At 35.3% G+C, this 14,089-nt stretch overlaps 1 protein-coding gene across 2 annotated transcripts in view; it reads left to right on the top strand.

Moving 5' to 3' along the window:
• Positions 1-14,089, top strand: part of LOC138691055 (inactive ubiquitin carboxyl-terminal hydrolase MINDY-4B) — a 102,944-nt gene that overhangs the window by 8,316 nt on the left and 80,539 nt on the right. The gene's annotated exons all lie outside the window — the stretch shown is intronic.

Genomic DNA, 14,089 nt, shown 5'->3' on the forward strand with positions numbered 1-14,089 from the left:
TAGCTTCATCAATCTTATATAGGTGCATGCTTTCATGATATATTGGAAATATGCTTTGAAACTTTCAAAAACACGTAGGAACTTAACTGCAACGAATTTGGATTACATTGGAGATATCAATTACAAAACCGTGCAAATGAGTTTCAATATTTCCTAATGTAATGCGAATGAATATGTGTGTGCATGTACAGCTGTCAAAAGAAAAAGTGGCCGCTCTCCTGTATCAAAGTTCCCTTCGGGTATCTTCGCTACAATTCGGAGACAGGCGATGTTACATGTTGTTGGACCACGTTGCCTGATATCTACAGTTATAATTGAAGTATACTGTGTGTTATTCGATAGCATAATGGTAGCGTTCAGGCGTCTTATTCATGAGGTCCTGCGTTCGACTACAACCTCGTGCTTTTTATGTCCTTTTTTGTTCTGTTTTTGAGAGAGACAAACTAGACATAATGGCTCCTTTCTCTTTTATGATTATTTTAGTAATTAACATCAGGTTCATTAATATTAATATGACTTTATCATTATGATATTGTGGCTGCAAATGGAAAGAAAAAAGATTTTATTCTCAATAAAATATCTTTCGTGGCATAAACATAACAAATTTACTGCCGTCGGCCTTAAAACATTCAAACAATTAATCGTTCAAAAAACAAAACAAAAGGCCACAATTCAATATTTAGTCTATCTTCCTCTTATCTCGATCATCTTGCAGTCGAGTGGGCATGGAATTGACTAGTCTTTGCAAATAGCGACTGTTCTTAGACACGATATTCCAGGCATTCTGAACATACACACATAAATGTTCTGTCCATGGGCAGGTCTTTCATTGCAAACCCAGCAATCTCCAATCTTTCCTATTTTCTGCCTTCCTCTTAGTCTCCGCATATGATCCACATATCCTAATGCCGTCTATTATTCTTTTCAACCAGAGACCCAACCAATTCCTTTTTCTCTTTCTAATCAGTTTCAGCATCATTCTTTCTTCACTCACTTTTTCAAACACAATTTTATTTCTTATTCTGTCTGTCCACTTTACACGCACCGTTCTTCTCCACATCCACATTTCAAATGCTTCAATTCGTTTCTCTTCATTTCGTCGTAATGTCCATGTTCTTTCCCCATACAATGCCACACTCCACACAAAGCACTTCACTAGTCTCTTCCTTAGTTCTTTTTCCAGAGGTCCGCAGAAGATCCTTCTTCTTCTATTAAAAGCTTCCTTTGTTCATGTTTGCAGTTTTCTTAGGAAGGATAGGCCTAAATGCGGTAACATCGCGTTGCTTTCCGCACACCACTATCTCTTTCGCATTTTATTAAATTCCAAGGGGCCCAAGCGTGGAGATGAGGAGAGTGGATTTGACTAATTGGGCCCTCCGGACTTCACCGACAGTCACGGCAAGGGTTAAATATTAATTCTATCAGGATGTTTGACCCGGTCAGAGACCGGGAAATCTCAATTAGCCTTTGCCCCCCTCATCCTGGACTAGCTTCTACGAATCATCAGAAGATCTTAGAGTGTAATTGGGCCAATTTTTCCAAAAATGTTTCCACACTTTTGCTCTCGTAGCTCAGCGGACGAACGTCGGAATTTAGATGTCAACGTCTCAGGTTCAATTCCTCGTTACTCCTTTTCATTTTATTGTGGTTCAAGATAGTATAATGTAATAATACAAAAAGAAAAACTAATAGCAGTATTATGCAACTGGATTTTTCCAAACCTAATATTAAATTTATGTTATTTATATCGCTAAAGAACGATTACAATATAAATAACTTGAATATTATTTATACAGTCTCACTAAAGAACGATAACAGAATATAAATGATAAATATCGGTTTGTTTAATTAATATATTGCGAATGAACAATAACAATATAAATAACTTGAATATTGTTTTATAATGCTAATGAAGGAAAACAGAATATAAATGATAACTTGAATATTATTTAAATCGCTAAAGAACGATAACAATATAAAAAACGTGAATATTATTCATATCGGAATTTCACAGATTTATTACAGATGTATTTAAGAAATTGTAGAAGAATAGTAATTAGTAACAGTGTCCTATTTATTCTTCTTGGAGCCAAATTTGTAACTTTTAAAAGTGTGGTTACTATGTTGAAGTGTATGTGTTGTAACGGATGCTTGATTTGTTATGTATGTGAGTCAGTTATGTGATGCTTGATGTCGTCGCAATGTCGTAATTATGGTTTGATTGTGTTTGTGTGACTATTGTGTATTAATTTATGATGTATGGTACGGAAAGCTGCATATTTGTGTTATAGAAGTGTTACGTATGTGTGTTGTTAATGTTTTTGTATGTTTCAAATCGATAACTGATATTTGTTTTGCAATCGCAATGCCTAATTTACGGATTGTTTATGTTTTGTTTACATCGCGTAAGCTAATTTAATTTTCTTTTCCATTTCTCTTTATGCTTATCTTTTTTGTGTATAAAACTATAGCCCTAACATACATATGTAAAATAGGGCTAACACCCATTGGAGATACTGTAGCTACAATAGTAATAATTATTATTCATTTCGTTATAAAACGATAACAGAATACAAATGATGACTTGAATTTTATTCATACCTCTAAAGAACGATAACAAAATATAAATAACGTGATATCCATAAAGAACGATAACTGGATATAAATGATAATTTGAATATAATTTACATCGCTAAAGAACGATTAAAAATAAAATGAAAACTTGAAGGCGCGAACCCAGAACCTTTGAATCATTAAACAAGCACTCTACCGCTGGTCTGCGAGGAGCAGATATGGAACACTTTCATAGTTCCGGAACTGCTTGTACAAGCACATGCATCGTGTAACATCGCCGCGACCCGAAGTGGACTTTGAAAATATTCGCTGTTCACGAGTGCGGCCACTTTTTTTTTTTGACAGCTGTACTTACTGTAGGTAAATTTGTAAGTACAGGAACATCATTTTATTTTTACTTCAATTTTTACTGTACCTGAGATTTTGAATGTACTTCACCCCCACCCCTTCTACTAACGAAGTTCTAACTGTCTTCTACACAGAACCAAGGCCGCATAGGCTATAGTAAGCAGTACTGAGTTAGTATAGTACGTTCTAGAAATATGTTCACGTTTTTCAGTAAGGAAAGAGCTTTTAATATTTAATCATATTTTCGCACAGGTACTGTCGTCCGTTTGCCTATGTCGCATCCTGATTTCCCTCACCTGCTTCTGCTCGCCCCTCTGTAAAGACTAGTGGCTGGGCTGTCTTAACTCTTTTTTGAAAACATCAATTTCTGTTAGGAATTGGATGTCTAGGAAATATTATACAACTGTTTAAAATACCTTAAATAAAAGGGCCTCGTTAAGTAATTAACTGTCACGTGATTTCCCCCCTTTCTACGTCCCTGCGACATAACCACTTGGACGGACAGTAGATAGCATGTCTGAGTAATTTTATATTTTCGGATCGGGCAGAAGTGAAGATTGAAGTTACAGTACGTAAGGTACTCTTTTGTAGAGTAGGCACAGAATTATTTCAACATGAGTTAATAGTACGAAAGACCAAACTGGTAATTGGAATTAGATGCAGTAGTCTATAGTGCGATAATATGGATAAAAGAACTGAAGCCTGTATCGAAATGAACGGCCACCATTTTAAAAAATGTGTTTAAATATCCATATTATGATTATTTTTCAATTTAACTTCATTCTCTATATTGTACGCCAATGTGCTGTAGAGAGTATAATATACACTGTATAATGAATGCATTCGCATGGATAACTCATTTCATGAGTAAAAACACTCATTGTTAATACAGTACTGTGTTTTGATTAAACAGAAACCTAATGACAATTATCAAATTCAAAATCGCGATATTTCCTAGTTTACGTAAATGGATGAACTACTTTTCTTCCCTCCTATACCTAGTAAAGTGATTTGTTTGTATTTTACGCCAGTATCATCGAACTCCAGTCGTGGAAGGGGGTAGAAAACGGTGTTTCCGGTACTCAACCGTTAATCCAAAGGTATGGCCAGGTTAATATTAGAAATGTTAGTAAAAATAAAATGATGTCCCTGTATGTACATATGGTTTTTTTCATACAGTAATAGGCGTTTGCTTTTGAGTAACTAATTTCGAGTGGTGCTGTACTTCAGCCCTGATCATAACAAATTGGCCATCCCCATGTTAAAATCGGTAACATTTGGAAGAGAACAACCGCCAGGATCGCCACCGTCGGTTGAGAACGACCGCTAGATGGAAGTACAGTTGCTCCATGCAATTCAAATTAAAGTTACAATGTGACTTCTTACGCCAGTCTTGCGATGGTGACTAATATTTGCGGGCGAGAGCTATTTTATGCCCGCTGCGCGCGCGCGGAGCTCTTTTACCTGTAAACATAGGTAAAGGATGTACAGATCTTAGAACACAGCGCATCATGACGGAACGGAAGCGCTTAAAGCTTTCAAGGAAGAGTGGAAGATACAATATTTATGCTTCGAACATGGTGATGAAGTCCAGTGTTTGTTGTGTAAAAATAGTATCATTTGCAAAAAAAGCAACATAAACCGGCATTATGAGACGCAACATGAAAAAATATATAGGCATTATTCAGGAGAAGAGAGAAATAAATTGATTTCGGAATTGACATCGAAGGTAAATTAATTTTCATTTGGGTCAGCAGATAGTATCTAGATTCCTTTTATTTCTTTATTTTAAATGTATTATTTATGTTTAATTTGTTACTTGTTTCTGGATATTTACTTTTATTAGACTACATGTTTCTTTAATTTAGAAATAATATTTTATCTTTGATTGCACTTCAACATATACTATTACTAAACTCAAAATGCTGATTCACTTTTATTCCAATAACTATTTTCAGGATTTTGAGTAAATATGGACTAAACATTTTGAAAACTTTGATGCAAGGAGTTTTTTTAGTAACGTCAATATAAAATATACTTAAAAGTATAATTTCAAAACTATTAGACCTAATTGCACCAAATTTTGTACAGATGATATTATTATATATCTGTTTATTAAATTTCACAAATTTTGGCCGAAAATTGTGGAAGTTTTAAAAGTCATACATATCCCCTTAAATGATTGACCCCAAAAATTACGATGGCTCTCAATATCTTAATTTAATCAATTTGTTTTTTTCGTGTTACGTGCATCTCACAAATCACTCTAAGAAAACTCATTACATAATCATGACTGGAGAGTAAGGACTACATTTTCACAATCACACAATCAATATACTCTATTCCAATCAATATTGTCATTATTATTTTTTCAACAAATACTCAAAAGTACTTAGAGATCACACACGTCGAGCAGGTAGACCCTATTAGTTTCTCCTAACCAATGAAATGAAGTATTTACATAATAAATAATTGCTTTTAACAATAAAATGGTTTACATACAATTAACTTTTCCTATTTCTCTTTTTGTTCCTAAAACTCCTTTCCTTTGCGTTTTGTTTATATATGTACATATATATTAAATAACACTAATTAGCCCTATTACATAGCCAGAAATTTAGTAACGCAAGTTATTGTAATAATTGCTGCCTTTATTCGCTGCATGTGCATGTACATCCCTGATGTCTATCTACGTTACTGTGGATGCGCTATGCGCTCGTGATCAAGGTCGAGCTCTTCTACCATGATTGGGAGCTAATATAGTCTCATCCCTGTCTTATTCAGTAGCTAGTTGGCAGCATAGTGAAATTGATAAAAGATGTTCCCGACAAAGCTTAGAAGGCTGAGCAATCTGTCATCTGGAACTTCAGTTAGATGTGTCAATATCATTGTATTGAGTTTGAAAACTCGTTAGTTCATTATATTCCTTCGCATTCACTTACTGTGTCTATCGTTCTTATATAGCCGTAATGGGGTTTAACTGAAACTCATTCGACGCGGAGCCAGGACAGCGTCGCACATTTTTCAAACTTGCAGAATATCGTGCTGACAATAGATAAATATCCGCACCCTGAATGGGATTGGAACCCGCAACCTCTTCTTCCACGCAGTATGGAAAACTCGGTTTAGTTGCGTACATAGTGAATGGCATTTGTACAAATTATTCTGTTTAAATTAATGTGCAGGTATCCAGATAACAGCATATAATTAATTGAAATGTGTAGGTCCAAATTATGCTGCGTCCATTTACGCACGATTTATGCAGGTAATATAGCCTATTTCACTTTATCCCGCGACTGAATAAAATAAATTTAGTTGTTTTCTCGCTGCTTCGGAACACAGGAGTGTGAAACACATTCTAAAACCGGCGAAGCAATAAATGGAATGTGTGACTATCGCAAGGCGCCATATAATCGATACTGATGCACTTCTTTTCTGGGCATGTTGAGGCTCGACTTATTTTCCATTCCTGGCGGATCTAAAAGTAACTCGTGTTACTTTTTTTATTATATACAATTCATGAATGTGTGTTGTAAACTCTTGAGAACACCGGGTGCAAATGACAGGAAAAGAAAAATAACATATTTATAACCAAATTTAGTTCAGAAAACTGACAGTTTTCTTTAAAAATCAGAGTATCTGTATTTGGATCACGTATGAAGAACATGACATTCAAAATTAGCCTGTCCATCTCCGTAACCTGAAATATACATTCCGGTTGATTGTAGATTGATTTTAAAAATACATTTAATATTACAAATATTATTCTGTAGGACAAATTAATAAAAATCTTTAATATTTTAAAAATACAGATAAACACTTTTGTATTTAGAGATAAAGAACCAACAAAATCAAACAAGTACTGGGACATCATTTTATTTTTACTAACATTTCTAATATTAACCTGGCTGTACCTTTGAATTAAAGGTTGAGGATCGGAAACACCGTTTGCTACCCCCTTCCACGACCGGAGTTTGATGATACTAGCTTAAAATAAAAACAAATCACTTTACTAGGTATAGGAAGAAAGAAAAATAGTGCATCCATTTACGTAAATTAGGAAATATTACGATTTTGATTTTTACAATTTTCGTTCGACTTTTTTTTACTCAAAATATAGTACAATATTAGCAATACGTATTTTTTTTACTTACTAACTGAACTATCCAGGCGAACGTATTCATTATGCAATGTATAGTATACTGTGTACAGCACATTAGCATACAATATGGAGAGTGCATTTAAATTGAAAAATAATAAAAATCTGGATATTTAAACAAATTGTTGAAAATGGTGGACGTTCATTTCGATACAGGCTTCAATTTTTTTGTACACATTATCGAAGACTTTTTAAGCATATCTCCGGAAATTGAATGCATTGCTTGTTTCTTGAATGTAATTTTTAATTTCTTCTGTTGTTGTAGGATGTTTAGCAAACACAACTGTTTTACAGTAACCTCAAAATAAATAATGCAAAGCCACATGGACAGCCATAATCCTGGTCATGTTAAAATAGTTCTCTACCTACTTTATAACAATGTACAGCTGTCAAAAGAAAAAGTGGCCGCTCTCCTGAAACAAAGTTCCCTTCGGGTATCTTCGCTACAATTCGGAGACAGGCGATGTTACATGTTGTTGGACCACGTTGCCTGATATCTACAGTTATAATTGAAGTATTCTGTGTGTTATCGATAGCATAATGGTAGCGTTCAGGTCTCTTATTCCTGAGATCATGCGTTCGACTACAACCACGTGCTTTTTATGTTCTTTTTTGTTCTGTTTTTGAGAGAGACAAACTATACATAATGGCTCCTTTCTCTTTTACGATTATTTTAGTAATTAACATCAGGTTCATTAATATTAATATGACTTTATCATTATGATATTGTGGCTGCAAATGGAAAGAAAAAAGATTTTATTCTCAATAAAAATATCTTTCGTGGCATAAACAAAACAAATTTACTGGCGTCGGCCTTAAAACATTCAAACAATTAAGCGTTCAAAAAACAAAACAAAAAGCCACAATTCAATATTTAGTCTATCTTCCTCTTATCTCGATCATCTTGCAGTCGAGTGGGCATGGAATTGCAAATAGCGACTGTTTTTAGACACGATATTCCAGGCATTCTGAACATACATACATAAGTGTTCTGTCCATGGGCAGGTCTTTCATTGCAAACCCAGCAATCTCCAATCTTTCCTATTTTCTGCCTTCCTCTTAGTCTCCGCATATGATCCACATATCCTAATGTCGTCTATTATTCTTTTCAACCAGAGACCCAACCAGTTCCTTTTTCTCTTTCTAATCAGTTTCAGCATCATTCTTTCTTCACTCACTTTTTCAAACACAATTTTATTTCTTATTCTGTCTGTCCACTTCACACACACCGTTCTTCTCCACATCCACATTTCAAATGCTTCAATTCGTTTCTCTTCATTTCGTCGTAATGTCCATGTTCCTTCCCCATACAATGCCACACTCCACACAAAGCACTTCACTAGTCTCTTCCTTAGTTCTTTTTCCAGAGGTCCGCAGAAGATCCTTATTCTTCTATTTAAAGCTTCCTTTGTTCATGTTTGCACTTTTTCTTGGGAAGGATAGGCCTAAATGCGGTAACATCCCGTTGCTTTCCGCACACCACTATCTCTTTCGCATCTTATTAAATTCCAGGGGGCCCAAGCGTGGAGATGAGGAGAGTGGATTTGACTAATTGGGCCCTCCGGACTTCACCGAAAGTCACGGCAAGGGTTAAATATTAATTCTATCAGGATGTTTGACCCTATCAGAGATCGGGAAATCTCAATTAGCCTTTGCCCCCCGCATCCTGGACTAGCTTCTACGAATCATCAGAAAATCTTAGAGTGTGATTGGGCCAATTTTTCCGAAAACGTTTCCACACTTCTGCCCTCATAGCTCAGCGGACGAACGTCGGAATTTAGATGTCAACGTCTCAGGTTCAATTCCTCGTTACTCCTTTTCATTTTATTGTAGTTCAAGATAGTATAATGTAATAATACAAAAAGAAAAACTAATAGCAGTATTATGCAACTGGATTTTTCCAAACCTAATATTAAATTTATGTTACTTATATCGCTAAAGAACGATTACAATATAAATAACTTGAATATTATTTATACAGTATCACTAAAGAACGATAACACAATATAAATGATAAATATCGGTTTGTTTAATTAATATAAGATATTATATAATACGTATTTAATTATCTAAATAAAATAACCTATTTTACAAAGAAAGATGTTTATTTGTGTTATAATAATTACCTACATAAAATACAGATTATTTATATTGCGAAAGAACAATAACAATATAAATAACTTGAATATTATTTTATAATGCTAATGAAGGAAAACAATATAAATGATAACTTAAATATTATTTATATCGCTAAAGAACGATAACAATATAAAAAACGTGAATATTATTCATATCGGAATATCACAGATTTATTACAGATGTATTTAAGAAATTGTAGAAGAATAGTAATTAGTAACAGTGTCCTATTTATTCTTCTTGGAGCCAAATTTGTAACTTTTAAAAGTGTGGTTACTATGTTGAAGTGTATGTGTTGCAACGGATACTTGATTTGTTATGTATGTGAGTCAGTTATGGGATGCTTGATGTCGTCGCAATGTCGTAATTATAGTTTGATTGTGTTTGTGTGACTATTGTGTATTAATTTATGATGTATGGTACGGAAAGCTGCATATTTGTGTTATAGAAGTGTTACGTATGTGTGTTGTTAATGTTTTTGTATGTTTCAAATCGATAACTGATATTTGTTTTGCAATCGCAATGCCTAATTTACGGATTGTTTATGTTTTGTTTACATCGCGTAAGCTAATTTAATTTTCTTTTCCATTTCTCTTTATGCTTATCTTTTTTGTGTATAAAACTATAGCCCTAACATACATATGTAAAATAGGGCTAACACCCATTGGAGATACTGTAGCTACAATAGTAATAATTATTATTCATTTCGTTATAAAACGATAACAGAATACAAATGATGACTTGAATTTTATTCATACCTCTAAAGAACGATAACAAAATATAAATAACGTGATATCCATAAAGAACGATAACTGGATATAAATGATAATTTGAATATAATTTACATCGCTAAAGAACGATTAAAAATAAAATGAAAACTTGAAGGCGCGAACCCAGAACCTTTGAATCATTAAACAAGCACTCTACCGCTGGTCTGCGAGGAGCAGATATGGAACACTTTCATAGTTCCGGAACTGCTTGTACAAGCACATGCATCGTGTAACATCGCCGCGACCCGAAGTGGACTTTGAAAATATTCGCTGTTCACGAGTACGGCCACTTTTTTTTTTGACAGCTGTACCTAACATACTGTAAATTCAATCTTCACTTCTGCCCGATCCGAACAGAAAAATTTACTCAGACATGCTATCTGTTATCCGTCCAAGTGGTTACGTCGCAGCGTCGTAGAAAGTGGGAAAATCACATGACAGTTACTTAACGAGGCCTTTTATTTAAATTATTTTAAAAAATTTGTATAATATTACGTTGTCACTAGCCTTTACAGAGAAACCGGTATGTGACGTAACCAAATGACGTAACAGTACCTGTGCGTAAATGCCTATGATTCAATAAATGAATGCTCTTTCTGTACTGAAAAATCCGACCATATTTCGGGAACACACTGTACTCAGTGCTGTATGCTGTACTATGACCGTATGACGCTGACTGCATATGCAGCCTTGGTTCTGTGCGAGGACGGGTGGGAGTTTGCTAGTAGAAGGGGTGGGAGTGAAGTACATTCAAAAACTCAGGTACAATAAAAATTGAAGTAAAAATAAAATCATGTCCCTGTACTTATTATGCCATTTAAATTTAGTTGGCGTGTTGTAAATAGGTTATTTAACAACGCTATAGGCGTAACAATTGTGTTTTTATCTATCGTCGGTGATAGCGAGATGATACCGAAGATTTGACTCGAAATTTCTTGACGTTCGCCTTGCCTATGGGGGAGCTTTAGAACATACCTGCACAAACAGCGCTCAACGAGCGCGCGCGAGCGCTCTTTCGGAGCGGGAGAGCGGTGTTTACCGCTCGCCGAATCGGAGAGGAAGATACGTCAGAATGACAAAACTTGCTATAGGTAGAGGAGAGGAAAACGACCACTCAGTTATCTAGTGAAGTGCAGTGCGTATTCTCAGTAACTGTTTCACGTTGCTTACCTACTGCTACAGTACGGTATGGAGGAATCTAAAAGTCGGAAAAATAGTGATCAGGCAAATTCTTTCAAAGTTGCATGGGAAAATGCTTATTTTTTCATAGCTGCTAGAGTAAATACTCAGAGCTTTATCTGCCACAACATTTTGAAAGGTAGAAAGAAACGTAACATAATTAATGCGTCATTACGAGTCCAGACATAAAGATACTAAAGATATTAATCTTCAACAATTTAAATATCTCTCTTCAGGGAAAAGGCCAGCTCACTGTTGATATGTTGAATAAATTACGGGATTTCAGTCGTAAACTTACACTTTTCGTAAGTCAGTTTCGGAAGGTAATACGGCTTACTTTCGAACGATAGAAACTGCTCGTGATGAAGCCATGTTAAACGATTATGTGCAAATATTAATTGAAATTCAAAATGAATTTAATTCTAGGTTCCAAGATCTTGTCCTAAGGTCCACACCTGTTGAGTAACTGTTAGCGCGTCTAGCCGCGAAACCAGGTGGCCCGGGTTCGATTCCCGGTCGGGTCAAGTTACCTGGTTGAGGTTTTTCCGGAGTTCTCCCTCAACTCAGTATGAGTAAATGCTGAGTAACTTTCGGTGTTGGACCCCGGACTCATTTCACCGGCATTATCACCTTCTTCTCATTCAGACGCTAAATAACATAAGCTGTTGTCACTTACATATATGAATTAATATTAGCGATTTGGAACAAAGAAGAAATTCCTAATGAATGGAGAACAGCCCTGATATGCCCCATACACAAAAAGGGCAGCAAGCTGGACTGCAACAATTTCCGAGGAATCTCGCTGCTGAATGTTACATATAAGATTTTTACAAATATAGTATCTAATTATATTAAAGCATATACAGATGAATTCCTGGGTGAATATCAGTGTGGTTTTAGGCAAGGACGAAGTACAACCGATCACATATTCACAATCAAACAGTGTTTAGAGAAGACAAGTGAATATAATATCCCCATACATATGCTTTTTATAGACTTTAAGCAGGCATTTGATAACATGAATCGATTTAAAATTCTGGAGGCTATGAGAGAATTTGGTATCTCTACCAAATTGGTGAATTTAACAAAAATAACCCTCTCCAAAACATATAATAAGGTAAAGATACAAACAAAACTATCTGATAAATTCTTAACAGTAAATGAGGTGAGGCAAGGAGACTCCTTATCTACAATTCTGTTTAATATCGGCCTTGTAAAGGCATTAGGAACATTGATATACATTTTAATGGTACCGTATTTAATAGGACCAGACAGTGCATGGCCTATGCGGATGATATTGTGGTCATGAGTAGATCTCTTGGAGTGCTAAATGAAATAGTAAACCAAATTCAAACAGAAGCTGAGCACATGGGGTTAAAAATTAATAAAGAGAAAACTAAATATATGAGAAACATAAGTCCAAGTGGCGTTTATAATAAAGATATTATAATAAATGGACAGAAATATGAGGAAGTAGATTCTTTTAAATATCTAGGAGTTCTAATTACCCAAGAAAACACTGCAGATGCGGATATGAGGCAAAAAATTGCTGGGGGAAATAGATGCCTGAGAGCCCTTAACAAAACTTTGAGAGCAAGATGCATAAGTAAAAAAGCAAAACTTACATTATATAAAACAGTCGTAAGACCAATTGTGCTTTATGGCAGTGAAACTTGGACTCTGTCGAAGAAAATGGAACAACAACTGATGACATGAGAAAGGAAAATTCTAAGGAAAATCTATGGTCCTAAATATGAGAATGGGCACTGGAGAATTAGATATAATACAGAACTGAAAACTCAATATATATCTCCAGATATTGTTGCTGAAATCAAAGCCCGTAGGTTGGAATGGTTAGGACATGTAATCAGGATGAATGATCAGAGAATACAAAAAAAGATTCTAAACACAAAACCAGAAGGCAGGCGCAATATTGGCAGACAGAAACGAAGATGGTTGGATGGAGTGGAGGAAGATTTAAGGACTCTAGGCGTGAGAAGATGGAGGCAGAAGGCTCTGGTTGGACAGGAATGGACCAAGATCCTAAGGGAGGCCAAGGCTAGACTACAAGGGCCGTAGTGCCAAAGAAGAAGAAGAAGAAGAAGAAGAAGAAGAAGAAGAAAAATCTTGTCTTAATTGGAAAGAAGTTTAAAGTTATCATAATAAATTCTTCAACACCAGTTGAAATAATGTCATATAAGTTACAGGTGGGCCTGGTTGGCGCAGCTGGTATAGCGCTGGCCTTCTATGCCCGAGGTTGCGGGTCCGATTCCGGGCCAGGTCGATTCCATTTAAATGTGCTCATATAACCTCGGCAGTTGCGAGCGTCGTTAAATAAAACCTAACATTTAACGATTTACACCTCGAACTTATTGATCTTCATTGTGACCTAAGAGCTAAAGATCGTTTGAATAATACTACTAGCCTGGTTGAGTTTTACAAGACTAAACATTAGCAATAATATCCACGACTACACAGGCTGGCTGTGAAAATGATTGCTATGTTTGGCTCAACATTTATATTTGTGAACATCTCTTTTCTATAATCAACTTTAATAAAGGCAGACATCGAACATCTGTAACTGATGTTTCATTACGATCAGTAGGCTACTGTTCCTTTCAGCTGCCAATAGCATAAAACCTCGTTTTCATGTACTGATAAATAAAAATAGGCCTATAACAAAATGATAGTATACATTTAAGTAGGTATAAAATTTCTATTATTTCTGTAAAATAAATATTTCTGTATTAATTAATAATAGTCCAAGATAGTTTTACAAACACTGAACGGGAATTCATTTCATGAACCTCGTAATAGTACTTCCTTTTGTGTACATTTTGTACTAGGTCACCCCTTCTTCCACTCCACCCTATACAGAGCGCAGCTAATATCTGCATTTCGCTCATGAGCTGTGAGCCGGCTT

This window comes from Periplaneta americana, chromosome 16, assembly GCF_040183065.1.
Source record: "Periplaneta americana isolate PAMFEO1 chromosome 16, P.americana_PAMFEO1_priV1, whole genome shotgun sequence".
NCBI classification, from domain to species: Eukaryota; Metazoa; Arthropoda; class Insecta; order Blattodea; family Blattidae; genus Periplaneta; species Periplaneta americana.